Here is a 13551-nt window from a genome sequence, read left to right on the forward strand (position 1 = left end):
CTTACACTTACTAGGCAAATACGTTACCATTTGTGCCTGCATTCCCTCAACCATTTTTTTTTCTTTTTCAGTTGGCTTTTCATACAGTCTTGTGTTAACTTCACTCAAGCCACCCTCATTACTCCATCCTTCTATACCTCTAACTCTCAATATCTGGGATTAGAGCCTGTGACACCACAATTTACCTCTTAGAATATACTATTCCTTTGGGGAAAGAGATACAGACACCTGAGAAGCTTATGTGTGATTGTTTGTGTGCTTGTGTGTGTGTGTGTATTCGTGAACTGGTCTTGATGATTTATTTTGTACTGAGGGTGAATCTTCCTGATGATTCTACATTTTAATTCCTTTCACAGAAAAAGAAATGCTTCTCTGCGTGCTAGTGGCTCACAACTGTAATCCTAGCTCTTCAGAATGCTGAGATTTTGAGATAACACTGTTAAGTCAGGTGAGTCAAGAAAAGTCCATGACACGCTTATGTCCACTTAATCACCAAATATGTCAGAAGTGGATCTGTGGCTTAAGTAATAGAGTAATATTCTCGAGGAAAAAATAGGAATAGCACCTAGGGTATTATCAAGTTTGAGGACCAGCACCCATACAAAATCTACAGATAACACTTATGCTATTAAAATGAGCTCTTGTGCTATTTAAAGTCACAATTATGTCTAATGGATTATCTGTACAGGACAGTTGCAGTAAAATTCTTGTATTTCTTCATAAGATATGTTCTCTCTGGACCATCTTTATGCCCCATTTTTGTCTCTGCAATGATGTCTTGATTTTGAAATAGAGGAAACATTCAGTGATGAATTTGTTCTCTGCATCCCTCACTCATCCATTATTAACATGTTCTCTCTTTTTATTTTTTGACAATCCTGGGGCAGGAACTCAGGGCCTGGGCACTGTCACTGAGCTTCTTTTTTGCACAAGGCTAGCGCCCTTTGACTTGAGCCACATTGCCACTTATGGCTTTTTCTTTTTATGTGGTACTGAGTAATTAAACCCAGAGCTTCATGCATTCTGGACAAACACTCTACCACTAAACCACATTCTCAGCCACATAATCTCTTTTTAAAATATATCTGTCATGTTTACCTCTGTCCCATCTCTGAAACCACTGCCACTGCTCTTGAATCTATCCTCAGTTTTACTCCTAACTGCCTTTCATTCCCTATAACTGCTGAATTGTTTTCTACTCCACCAAAGGAAGTATCTTTCCTTTTCTTAAATTTCACACTTCATTGGCTAAAAATCAAAGAATAACAAAACATTACCAGTGTCTGAAATTGAGGACACTTAGAAGAGTAAATAGCTTTTTCTACTTAGGTTTTAAGCTGCGGGGCTTCAACTCTGGGCCTGGGCGCTGTCCATCAGCTCTTCAGCTCAAGACGAGTGCTCCACCACTTGAGTCACAGTGCCATTTCCAGTTTTCTAAGTGGTTTATGGGAGATAATAGTCTCTCAGCCTTTCCTGCCATGGCTGGCTTTGAACCGGGAGCCTCAGATCACATCCTCCAGAATAGCTAGGATAACAGGAATGAGCCACCGCCCTCCAGCTAATAAATAGCTTTTTATGTGTATCAGGTGATACACAACAAATCAGAACCTTGAGATATCTTGTATCTTCCAGTCTGGGAAGGATCTAACCCCACAATATGCCCTGCTAGACAACAAAATTAAAGAGATTCTACAAATGTAATTAGTTCCCACAAAATTTGGGTGTGAGTTACTTCCAAGGAGTGAGTGCAAAATAAGGCCTTTCTAGAAGTCAGTGATGCCAACAGAATGAATCAAACAGTAAGGAGAATATGTTTGTCAATAATGTACGGAGGTGGCTAGGAGCTGACAAAAGTGGTTGTATGATAGGGGACCAGAAACACAGTCTCACAACCACAGAACCTAAAGCATACCAGGCATCCCTTAAGCTTGGAAGAGATCCCTACATTCCATGAGAGACTATAGCCTGGTGGCCCCTGGTAGAAAGTGAGCAGCTGCTAGAGACAAATTACACCCAAACTACCAAACTTATATCCTACTATTGTTGGTATTTAATGGACAAACAAATATATTTGTGGTAATTTGCCACATAACATGACTAAATGAATGCATCTCTCAGAGTACTGGTGCCTCACACCTGTAATCCCAGCTACATAGGAGGCAGAGATCTGAGGATCCAGATTCGAAGAGATCTCAAGCAGCAAGCAGCAATATCTGTGATATTCATATTGCCAATAAATAGCAAAAATACTGGAAATGGTAGTATGGATTAAGTAGTATGGCACCAGCCTTAAGGGAAAAGCTAATTAAAACACAAGACCCTAAGTTGAAACTCCAATACCAGCACATACACAAAAAAGAATGGAAAAATGAGAGCATTTATTGAAGACCATCTGGTATTTTCTCTGCTCTGTGTAAAACTCTAACATCTCTCACACTTTTTCTTGTGCTTACAGAAATTTATTAAAATCTATAACACCACCTTAATGTTATCTAACTACACAACTACACAAACATGTCACACACTTTTCAATGTAGCATATTGTAATTGTTACTGCAAACAAAATACCTTTCCTACTAATTTAATCTAATTAATCTCAGAAACTGGATTTGTATATTGATACTTCTCACAATAGTTTTTCTGAAATCAAACTTAAACTTCATAACTCATCAAAAGGGAAAACATATACTGTATCTTCAGGTATATTCCTTTCTGCCACTTTTCCTACAAATGAAAATTAATTGATTCCAGCACTTAAAAATCCTACATCCCAAATTAATAGAAGACTCTGATTAAAACAAAAAACTTTAAAGTGTTTTCAGTTTCTGTTTAATTTGGACAAAGTACTTAAAGATATCTTTGGACTTCCATAGAGATATCATATCCAAAACTTCATCTATACCATATAAATAAGTTCCCTAAAGGCTGTCTATAAATTCACATAGATGATGCTCAATTCACTAGAGCAAAAGAACTATAAATTCTGACTTACATCTATAAACATCCTATGACAATTTCTAGATCATTCCATTTTTCTCAGAACAATGAAGGCTGGCAAGAAACTCAGTAATGGTGAGAGGAGAAAAAAGAGCAAGTTTTCAATGGCTGATATTTTACAAAAGCCTTATTTGCATGTGGGCACACACAGAAAGCTATACAATGTTCAGCTTTAGGTGGAAAGAAAAGGAACTCACCCTACAGAGAGAGAAAAACCCTTGGCAGGAGAAAGATAGACTGAAGAATTACCTGAATGAATGTCTTCTCATATATTTCCCTCCATGTGCTTCATGGAGTTTTCTCTGGGACTCAATGCTCAATAAGGCAGACCTCAGTCATCCCAGCAAAAGCACAGACAGCCAAGACTCAGGTAACAGCCATTTCTTTGCTCTCCCTGTGGAAACATCACCAACCGAATGAAAAATAAAGCAAAGTAGATTTCAGGAGCACATAAAGAGAACCATAGTGCTTTGGGGACAAAGAAAACGTGTGTGTGTGTGTGTGTGTGTGTGTGTGTGTGTGTGTGTGTGTGTGTGTGTGTGTGTGTGTGTGTGTGTGTGCGTGTGCTTGTGTGTGCGTGTGCTTGTGCTTGTGTGTGCTTGTGTTTTGGTACTGGTACTTAAAATCAGGCCTTGGGAACTATCCTTTAGGAACTATACATTACTACACTTTAGCTTCTTTGCTCAATCCTGGTGCTCTACCACTTGAGCCACTCCACTTTTGGCTTTTTAGTCATTAATTGAAGACAAGAGCAACATAATCTGTCCTGACCACGATGGATTTGAACCTTTATTCTCAGATCTCAGCCTCCTGATTAGCCTGAATCACAGGAATGTGTGCCATCAATGCTGGCATTAGTGACAGACCAATGTACTGATTTCAATCCCCAATATCAGCACAAAAACTGAAACCAAAATCATACTTCATAGCCTATAAATATACTGATAGCATATGAAACCAATATAATAAAATGTGGAGAAATGTGAAGGACATCAGAAAATTATTATTATTATTATTAACTTTTCTGATTCTTAAAAACCTAAAATTATATATAATTTTAAAAACCTAAAATTATTTATCTATAAAATGTAAACTGACTACAGAAGGCCCTTGTACAAGGTGTATGTCTCAAATGAGATAGCGGATGAGGACAAACAGAAAATGCTAAGGAAAACAAATAATTTTAGAATTCAGTGATTATTACACAGAAAATATACTTGACCATCTGTTCTTTGAAACTGTTTCAAGTAGGCTACAGTAATGACTAAAACTACTGTTCTTCTCATTAATACTCCTCATGAAAAGAGGTTTACTTTATTCCCTTTATTTAGGAATGCTCTGAATATTTGATTTACTTTTCCCAAAATGACACTAAAGAGACTCAGTCTTTCCACAAATCCAAATTTTATATCTTAACACTTAAATCAAGTATATCAGGTATCTTCTTTGGGTTGGGAGTATCATAACAACTTTTAAGTTGTTCTTTTACCTTTAATGCCAGGGGGTGTATATTTTCACAAAAGAGGACAGGAAAACACTCAATAGATCACCTGAAGGCTGAAATCTGAGGATCATGGTTGAAAACCAGGTCAGGCAGGCAAAAAAGACACTCTTACCTCCAACTGAAAACCAAAAAGCTGGAAGATGTGGTGAAAGTGAGAAGGTGCCAACCTTGAGCAAGCAAAAACAAAAGGAAAGGTGGGGACAGAGGACAGCATCCAGGGCCAAACTTCATATTCAAAGACAATCTTACATATACACAAATAAATCTGACAACAATTCAGTTAACATCTGAACTGCCTAATGAGAAGTGTGCATGAGAATTTAAAAATATTTCTATTTTTAAGAAACACATTTAAGGAGTTCTCGGAAGATGGAGGAGGAGAAGCTGGAGGATAAACAAGCTCTCATATAGGAAGCAGTTGTAGTGTTCCAGTGAACACTCTTAGGCCAGAGAATTTCACCAAGTGGGCCATTACAGTACAGAGAGTTTGGCCAGAGAGCGAAAATCCAGGCAAGGAGACAGATCTGAACACTTGCCAGAGGCCATGGCTGCTGCTGTGGCGGCAGCTGCGGCGACGGCTGTAGCCGCCATACCTACAACACAAAGAGTCCGGGACAAAGGTGCCAGAGGCAGCAGGTGAGTCAATTCTATTCAACACCAGCAAGAACTGACAAGGGGCAGATACCTTCATCCTGCAGATTGTAGACCAGAGACGACCCAGGAACCAAGATTGTCTTGAGTAGAACACTGACATTCTCATTCCTTCTCAGGGAACCGAGGAGGGAAGGCCACTCTCTGCCCCCCACTACTGGAGATCTCCATCTTTGATACTGACAAAGGCCTGGCTGAGCAGCTAGGTCCAACTCAGCCTTGGAAGAAAACAAAAGAGTCATTTAGCAGGTCACAGGAACCTAACCATACCTGCCAGGCTCAGCTCCACCCAGGAAAAATTCACCCAGACCAAGCAGAGAAAACTATGTCCCTGTGGGAGGGACTTTCTTCACTGGGTAAACAGAGCCAGAGGCTGCCACTCCCTACAGACAATCAATTGAAATTCAGTAAACATAAACCTTGAGAAAGGCTTCAGGCTAGGCTCTGTGAGTGTCTCAGAAGTTAGCCCCTCAGGGAAAAGCTACTGTTTGCTGAAAGGCCTCAACTCTACCCAGAACATAGCCTCATCACAGTATCTCCAAACTAGAGGAAACAGCCATCACCCTCTTTTGTGATACTCAAAGCAGATCTCCCTCCCACTGAACTAGCCTGGGATGAGGATCACAAAATCCTGGATAAAGCAGTGCATTTTTCTGCCTGTCCAAACAAACTGACTTAAGTAACCAATCAAGCCACAGGAAAACCAAACACCACAAGCAGATCAGAGACTCCAACAGGATACTGGCTACAGACACAAGGGGATATAGGATCTTCCCATCCCCCCCAAAAAATAAAAGAAATCTTTTGTACCTTTTTTTAACTTTTTAAATTTTTAAAAAAAATTTTACTTTTTAATTTTTTGAAAAAATTGTTCTCTATTAATCTCTTTTTTCTTCCTCTTATAATTTTTATTTTAGACTCTAGGTGTATATCTGTGTGTGCTATTTTTAGCTCTACTGAATTATTTATCCTTTTTTCTTTCTTTCTCATTGTTTTCATTTTTTCTTCTCTTTCATTCTTTTTTGCGTGACTTAATTGCTGTTCTGCTCATCCCCAGATATACCCGACATTGATTATTAGACCCTATACCATGTTGTGTACACACTTAATCCAAAAATTTATTACTCAATTCAAAACCTCTTAGATTTAAATTCCTTAGTAGCAGTATTACCTCTTTATACCTATAAAATATTTTAAGCATTTTCTATTTTTATTTTTTTATGTCTCCTTTCTATCCCTCACCTCCTCTCATCCTATCCCCGTTCTCAGAATACTACTTCTTTAAACTTGCATAATTTTAAGTGTTTCACTTTTTAATTATAAATTTTTGTTTTTCCATTTTTTCTTGTCTTTTTTTTCTTTTTCTTCTTGCTTTCTCTCTACTATCATCCTGTCCAATCCATTTTCCTCTTTGAGAATAAGTACTTGGTTAATTTCACTCCCCCTTTACCTTTCCACATCTCTAATCCTATTTTTACCCACATTTCTCCCTAATTTCTGCCAAATTCTTCTTTGCTGTGTGTGGACCATTAATACATAACTGTTTGATATTGAATAGATTGTATCTGTTGAAATAGATTGTATCTGCAGACTTTTGACTGTGCAACTAAGGAGATTGGTTTATGGTTGCCTTAAAATAGTGTTCTACCACAAAGCTGGTGTTACTCTCATCCCAAATGGGCAGAACAAGCTGGAAAAAACACAAGAAAAATGACAAGTCCGGGGAGCTCAACTCCCACTCATTATAATCAGGGGGCAGAACAGATAATGAATAATCCAGAGAAGAGTTCACAAAAAGCTCTACAAATACTACTGGTAAACATGGTAAATGAAAAGATTGAAAACCTGCAAAGGACTCAGTGAAACCATGATACGGAGAAAGAGAAGGCAAGCCAAAGATCAGTACAGGAATCTCATTAGCGTTAGGATGTTACTCAAAGACTGATGCAGGAATTACATGAGCAGATTGAGAAGATAAAAGAGAAATAAAGGAATTGTGTGAGCAGGCTGAGAACAGACAAAGAGAAAATCAGGAATTGAGTGAGCATGCTGAGAACACTTAAAGAGAACTACAGGAATTGGGCGCATGTGAGGAAGCTAATCAGAGTAATACAGGAATTGAGAGAGTGGGACGAGAATAGACGAAGATCAATAGACGAATAGAATACACAAAGATCACTAAACGCATTCATGGAATCCATAAACAGAGAGCTCAAAGAAGTCAGGTAGACTACCAAGGGAATGCTGAATGGAATCCAACAGAATGAATAGGAGTCAAAGGAAACCATAACCAATCAATTGATTTGAGAATAAACACTGAACACCAAATTAAGGAAGTAAAATAGTTCATACAAGTTCTATAACAAAGCACCAACAAACAACTTGAAGCCATCAAAGGCGACCAATTAGAAGGAATAGACAAAAAAAAAAAGTAGAAATTTTTGACTGTAGGTGAGACCATCCAGAAGATCGAATCTTGGGGATTGAAGACAGCCTAGATATTATAGAGTAAGAACCTACAACCATCGAAGACCAATACAAGATATATGATAGATCTATTCAATATTTGGAAGACACCACCAGAAGCATAATGGTTGTAGAGGAGCACCTAGAGACAGAAATTAATGGTCTAGGAAATTTTTTTAACAGGATCCGAGCAAAGAACTTCCCAAATATGCAAAAAGATAGGCCTATTCAGATACAACGAGCTTGTAGAACTCCAGGTAAACCAGACCAGAAGAGGCCATCCCACTGTCACATTATAATCCATACAAGATCAATTCAGACCAACAAAAAGAGAAGAAAATAACCATCTATAAAGGGAAACCAATCAGAATCACCTAAGATTTCTTTTCTTTTTTTTTAATTTAATTTTATTTTATTTTATTTATGAACATACTTTACAGAGGGGTTACAATTATATGGGCAGGATAATGCATACATTTCTTACCAAGCATTGCAGCCTCCTCCTTTGTTTACCCTTCACATCCCTTGCCAGCCTCCGCCTTCCCACCCCACCCAAACCTTCCCCCCTCCCACACCGACATTGTAAAGCTCGTTTTTGACATGACAACTTGTACTTCTCATGGTTGCAACAGGTCTACCTGTATCCTTAAATGACTTGTTTTTCCCCATCTCCTCCACAAGTTATACTGATATCGAATGTAGTGAAAGCAGGGGTTATACTGTGGGGGAGGGACATACAAGGCAACAAAGAAATAATCTTATAAATGCATTACAAACACATGCATGAAAGAAAAAAAAACATTAAAATACATACCTAAGGGTTCATTTTCCTAAAATCACATTATCTGACCTTTTCCACTTGAATCATACATATACTAGATATTGCAAATAAGGGAAACCATGGGACCTATATTTCTGTGGGCCTGGATTACTTCACTTTATATAATTTTTTCCAAGTTTTTCCATTTCCTGACAAATGTGGCAATGTCATTCTTTCTGATGGAGGCATAGATTTCCATGTGTATATATAACATATTTTCTTGATCGATTCATACACTGAGGGGCATCTGGGTTGGTTCTAGATCTTAGCTATGGTAAATAATGCTGCAATAAACAAAGTTGTGCTTGTAGCTTTAGTGTGGTTTGTTTGTAAACATTTGGGTAAATGCCCGAAAGTGGGATTGCTGGGTCGTAGGGGAGCTCTATGTGAAGTCTTTTGTGGAACCTCCATACTGCTTTCCAAAGTGGTTGAACAAGTTTACATTCACACCAACAATGCAGTAAGATTCCCTTCTGTCCACATCCCCTCCAGCATCTGTTGTTGTTAGAGTTCTTGATTTTTGCCATTCTAACTGGAGGGAGGTGGAATCTCAATGTTGTTTTGATTTGCATTGCTTTTATGGGTAGGGATGTTGAGCATTTCTTCATGTGTATATTGGCTATCCTTTTTTCTTCTTCAGATAATTTTCTCTTCAAGTTTTCAGCCCACTTATTTATTGGGCAGTTGTTTCTTTGAGGATTTGTTGTTGGGGGATTTAATTTTTTGAGTTCCAAGTATATTTTAGGTATGAGACCCTTGTCCGTTATTTGGCTAGTGAAGATCTTCTCCCAATCCGTGAGCTTTCTATTGATCTTGCTAGCTATGACCTTTGCCATGCAGAACCTCTGCAACTTCATGCAATCCCATTTGTCCAACCTTTCTTGATTTGTTGTGTTTCCGGGTCTCTATTAAGAAAATTTCGGCCTGAGCCAAGGAGACCTAGGGTTTCTCCTATTCCATCCTGTAATGTTTTCAGAGTGTCTGCTTTGACTTCGAGGTCTTTAATAAATTTGGCGTTGATTCTGGTGCAGGGTGATAGATAAGGATCTAGCTTTAGTTTTCTACAAGTAGTTAACCAATTTTGCCAGCACCATTTACTGAAGAGGCTGTCTTTCTTCTATTCTATTTTTTTAGCTCCCTTATCGAAGATTAGATGGCTATAGGTCTGTAGGTTCATTTCTGGGTTTTCAATTCTATTCCATTGGTACTGAGGTCTGTTCTTATGCCAATACCAAGCTCTTTTGATAACTATGGCTTTATAGTAGAGTTTGAAATTTGGTATTGATATTCCTCTGGTAGTGTTCTTTCCATTGAGGAGCGTTTTTACAATCCGAGGTCTTTTATTGTCCAATATGAATTTTTGGATTGCCTCTTCTATTTCCTTGAAGAATGACGTTGGAGTTTTGAAAGGTATCGCCCTGAATTTGTAGATAGCCTTGGGAAGTATTGCCATTTTCACGATGTTAATCTTTCCAATCTAGGAGCATGGGAGGTTTTGCCATTTTTTAAGTTCTGTGTTGATTTCCTTTTTTAAGATTTTAAAGTTTTCATCATAGAAGTCCTTCACTTCTTTGGTTAATTCCTAGGTTTTTAATTTTTTGTGGGGCTATTACAAATGGAGTTGCTTTCCTAAATTCAGCCACACTTTTCTCATTGTTGGCATACAGAAAAGCCATTGATTCTTGGGGGTTAATTTTATACCCTGCTACTTTGCCAAAGTTTTGAATCACCTTGAGTAATTTGGGAGTGGAGTCTAAGGGTTTCTTTAAATACAAGATCCTGTCGTCTGCAAAGAGGGAGAGTTTTATTTATTCTTTTCGTATTTGGATCCCCTTTATGTCTGCATCTTGTCTTTTTTTTTTTTGTCAGTCGTGGGGCTTGAAATCTGGGCCTGGGCGCTGTCCCTCAGCTATTCAGCTCAAGTCGAGAGCTCTACAACACAAGTACAGCGCCACTTCCAGTTTTCTGGTGCTTTATTGGGGATAGGAGTCTCATGGTCTTTCCTGCCTGGGCTGGCTTTGAACCGCAATCCTCAGATCTCAGCCTCGTGAGCAGCTAGGATTACAGGCATGAGCCACCAGTGCCCGGCAGCATCTTGTCTCATTTCTGTATCTAGGCATTATAATACTAGATTGAAGAGAAGTGGAGAGAGTGTACAACCTTTTCTTGTTCCTGTGTTAAGAGGAAATGGCTTTAGTTTTTCACCATTGAGTAAAATGCTGGCTGTAGGTTTGTCATATACAGCCTTTATTTTATTGAGGAATGTTCCATGGATTCCTAGTTTTCCCAAAACTTCATCATAAAGGGGTGTTGGATCTTGTCGAATGCTTTTTCTGCATCTATTGAGATAACTATGTGATTCTTATTCTTGCTGCCATTGATGTGATGAATAATATTAATTGATTTGCATATATTGGACCAGCTTTGCATCCCTGAAATGAATCCTGTTTGATCGTGGTGTATGATTTTTTGGATGAATTGTTGAAGTCGATTGGCCAAAATTTTGTTGAGAAGTTTTGCATCAATGTTCATCAAAGAAATGGGTCTATAGTTCTCTTTCTTTGATGAGTCCCTGCCTGGTTTTGGGATGAGGGTTATGATGGCTTCACAGAATGTATTCGGTAGTGAACTTTCTCTTTCAATTTTATTGAAGAGTTGGAGGAATATTTGTGTCAGCTCTGCTTTGAAGGCCTTGTAAAATTCCGCTGTAAAACCATCTGGTGCTGGATTTTTCTTCGCTGGGAGGTCTCTTCTTGCTGTTTCTATTTCAATGATTGATATGGGCCTGTTAAGATGGTTTAACTCATCTTGGTTTAGTTTTGGCATGTCAATATTTGCTAGGAAAAGGTCCATTTCTGTCAAGTTCTCAAACTTATTAGCATAAAGTTTTGAGAAGTATTCTCTTATAATGTTCTGAATCTTGGTTGTTTCCATGGTGATGTTTCCATTCTCATCTCTGAGTTTATTAATTTGGGTGTGTTCTCTTCTTTTTCTGATAAGATTTGCTAAGGGTATGTCAATTTTGTTAAGTTTTTCGAAGAACTAACTCTTTGTTTTGTTGATTCTTTCTATAGTTTTTTGTTTGGATTCTAAGTCATTTAATTCTGATTTAATTATAATTATTTCTTTGCATATACTGGATTGGGGTTTATTTTGCTGCTCTTTTTCAAGGAGGTTTATAAGTGTCATTAAATTGTTGGTTTCAGATCTCTCCAATTTGTTGATGTAGGAGCTCAGAGCTATAAACTTGACTCTGAGTACTGCCTTTGCTGTGTCCCAGAGGAGCTGGAATTTTGTATGTTCATTTTGTTGAATAGCATGAACATTTGAATTTCCTTTCTAATCTCTTCCATGATCCACTCACGATTCAGCAGTGTGTTGTTCAGCCTCCATGTGATACCGGAATTTCTTTGGTGACTTTTGGTGTTGAGTTCTAATTTTATTCCCTTGTGGTGAGAGAGAAAGCAAGGTATAACTTCAATGTTTCTGAAATTAGACAAGTTTGCTTTGTGGCCTAAAATGTGGTCTATTTTAGAAAATGTTCCATGTGCTGCTGAGAAAAACTTGTATTTTGATGCTGCTGGGTGAAATGTTCGGTAGATGTCTGTTAAGTCTAGTAGATCTATGCAGCTGTTTAGATCTGCGATTTCTCTGTTGAGTTTTTGCCGTGTTGATCTATATAGTGGGGAGAGTGGTGTGTTAAAATCCCCAACAATTAATGTCTTGGATCTATATGGGAATTGAGGGAAAGTAGGATTGCTTTGAGAAATTTGGGTGCTCTATTTTTTGGCGAATAGACACTTAGAATTGTAATATCCTCCTGAAGGAGATATCCCTTAATTACTATGTAGCAACCTTCTTTATCTCTTTTCACAAATTTTAATTTGAAGTCTATTTTATCTGATATTAGGATTGCAACTCCTGCCTGTTTATGGGGGCCGTTTACTTGGTAGATTTTGTTCCAGCCTTTAAGATTGAAAATGTGTTTGTTTTTACGGGCAAGATGTGACTCCTGAAGGCAGCAGATAGAAGGGTCTTGTTTTTTAATCCAACTAGACAGTCTATGTCGCTTAATTGGGGAGTTCAGTCCCTTAAAATTAAGAGATAGTACTGAGAGGTATTTGGGAGTTCCTGCCATGTTATCCAACTTCTTGGGGGCTGCGAAAACTGGGTTCTTCCTATGGTTCTTGGATTCTCAGTTTGGGTGCAGTTTCTTTACCTTTATTGTGGTCTTGTTGGTTTTGTATTTGTAGGACATCTTTAAGAATCTTTTGTAGGGCTGGTTTGGTGGAGATGTATTGTTTCAATTTTTCTATGCTATGGAAGCTTTTTATTTGGCCTTCAGTTATGAAGGAGAGTTTATCTGGGTACAGTATTCTTGGTTGCTAGTTGTTTGTTTTTAGGACATGGAATATATCATTCCAGGCTCTTCTTGCCTTGATTGTCTCTGCTGAGAAATCTGAGGTGATTCTAATTGGTTTCCCTTTATAGGTGATTAATCTTTTCTCCTTGACAGCTTTAAGGATCTTTTCCTTGGTTTGAGTTGATCCTGTTTGGATTATACTATGACGGTGGGATGTCTTATTCTCGTCTGGTCTATTTGGGGTTCTAAAAGCTTCTTGTATCTGAATAGGCTTATCTTTTTGCATGTTTAGGAAGTTCTCTGCTAGGATCTCGTTAAACAAATTTCCTATACCATTAACTTCTGTTTCTAGGTGCTCCTCTAGACCCATTATCCTTAGATTAGGCCTACTGATTGTGTCTTCCAAGTGTTGGATAGATCTGTCATATTTCTTGGACTTGTCTTGGATGGTTGTATGTTCTTTCTCTATAATATCTAGGCTGTCTTCAGTCCCGGAGATTCGATCTTCTGCATGGTCTAACCTGCTGTCAAGACTTTCTACTTTGTTTTTTTTATCTTTTTTCCTTCTAATTGGTCAGATTTAATTGCTTCAAATTCTTTGTGGAAGCTCTGTTTTAGAACTTGTATGAATTTCTTTACTTCCTTAATTTGGTGTACAGTGTTTATTCTCATATCACTTAGTTGATTGGTTATGGTTTCTTTGGACTCCCATTCCTTCTGTTGGGTTCCATACAGCATTCCCTTTGTGGT

Source organism: Dipodomys merriami, unplaced genomic scaffold, assembly GCF_024711535.1.
Source record: "Dipodomys merriami isolate MVZ:Mamm:240054 unplaced genomic scaffold, mDipMer1.0.p SCAF_246, whole genome shotgun sequence".
In the NCBI taxonomy this organism is placed as follows: domain Eukaryota; kingdom Metazoa; phylum Chordata; class Mammalia; order Rodentia; family Heteromyidae; genus Dipodomys; species Dipodomys merriami.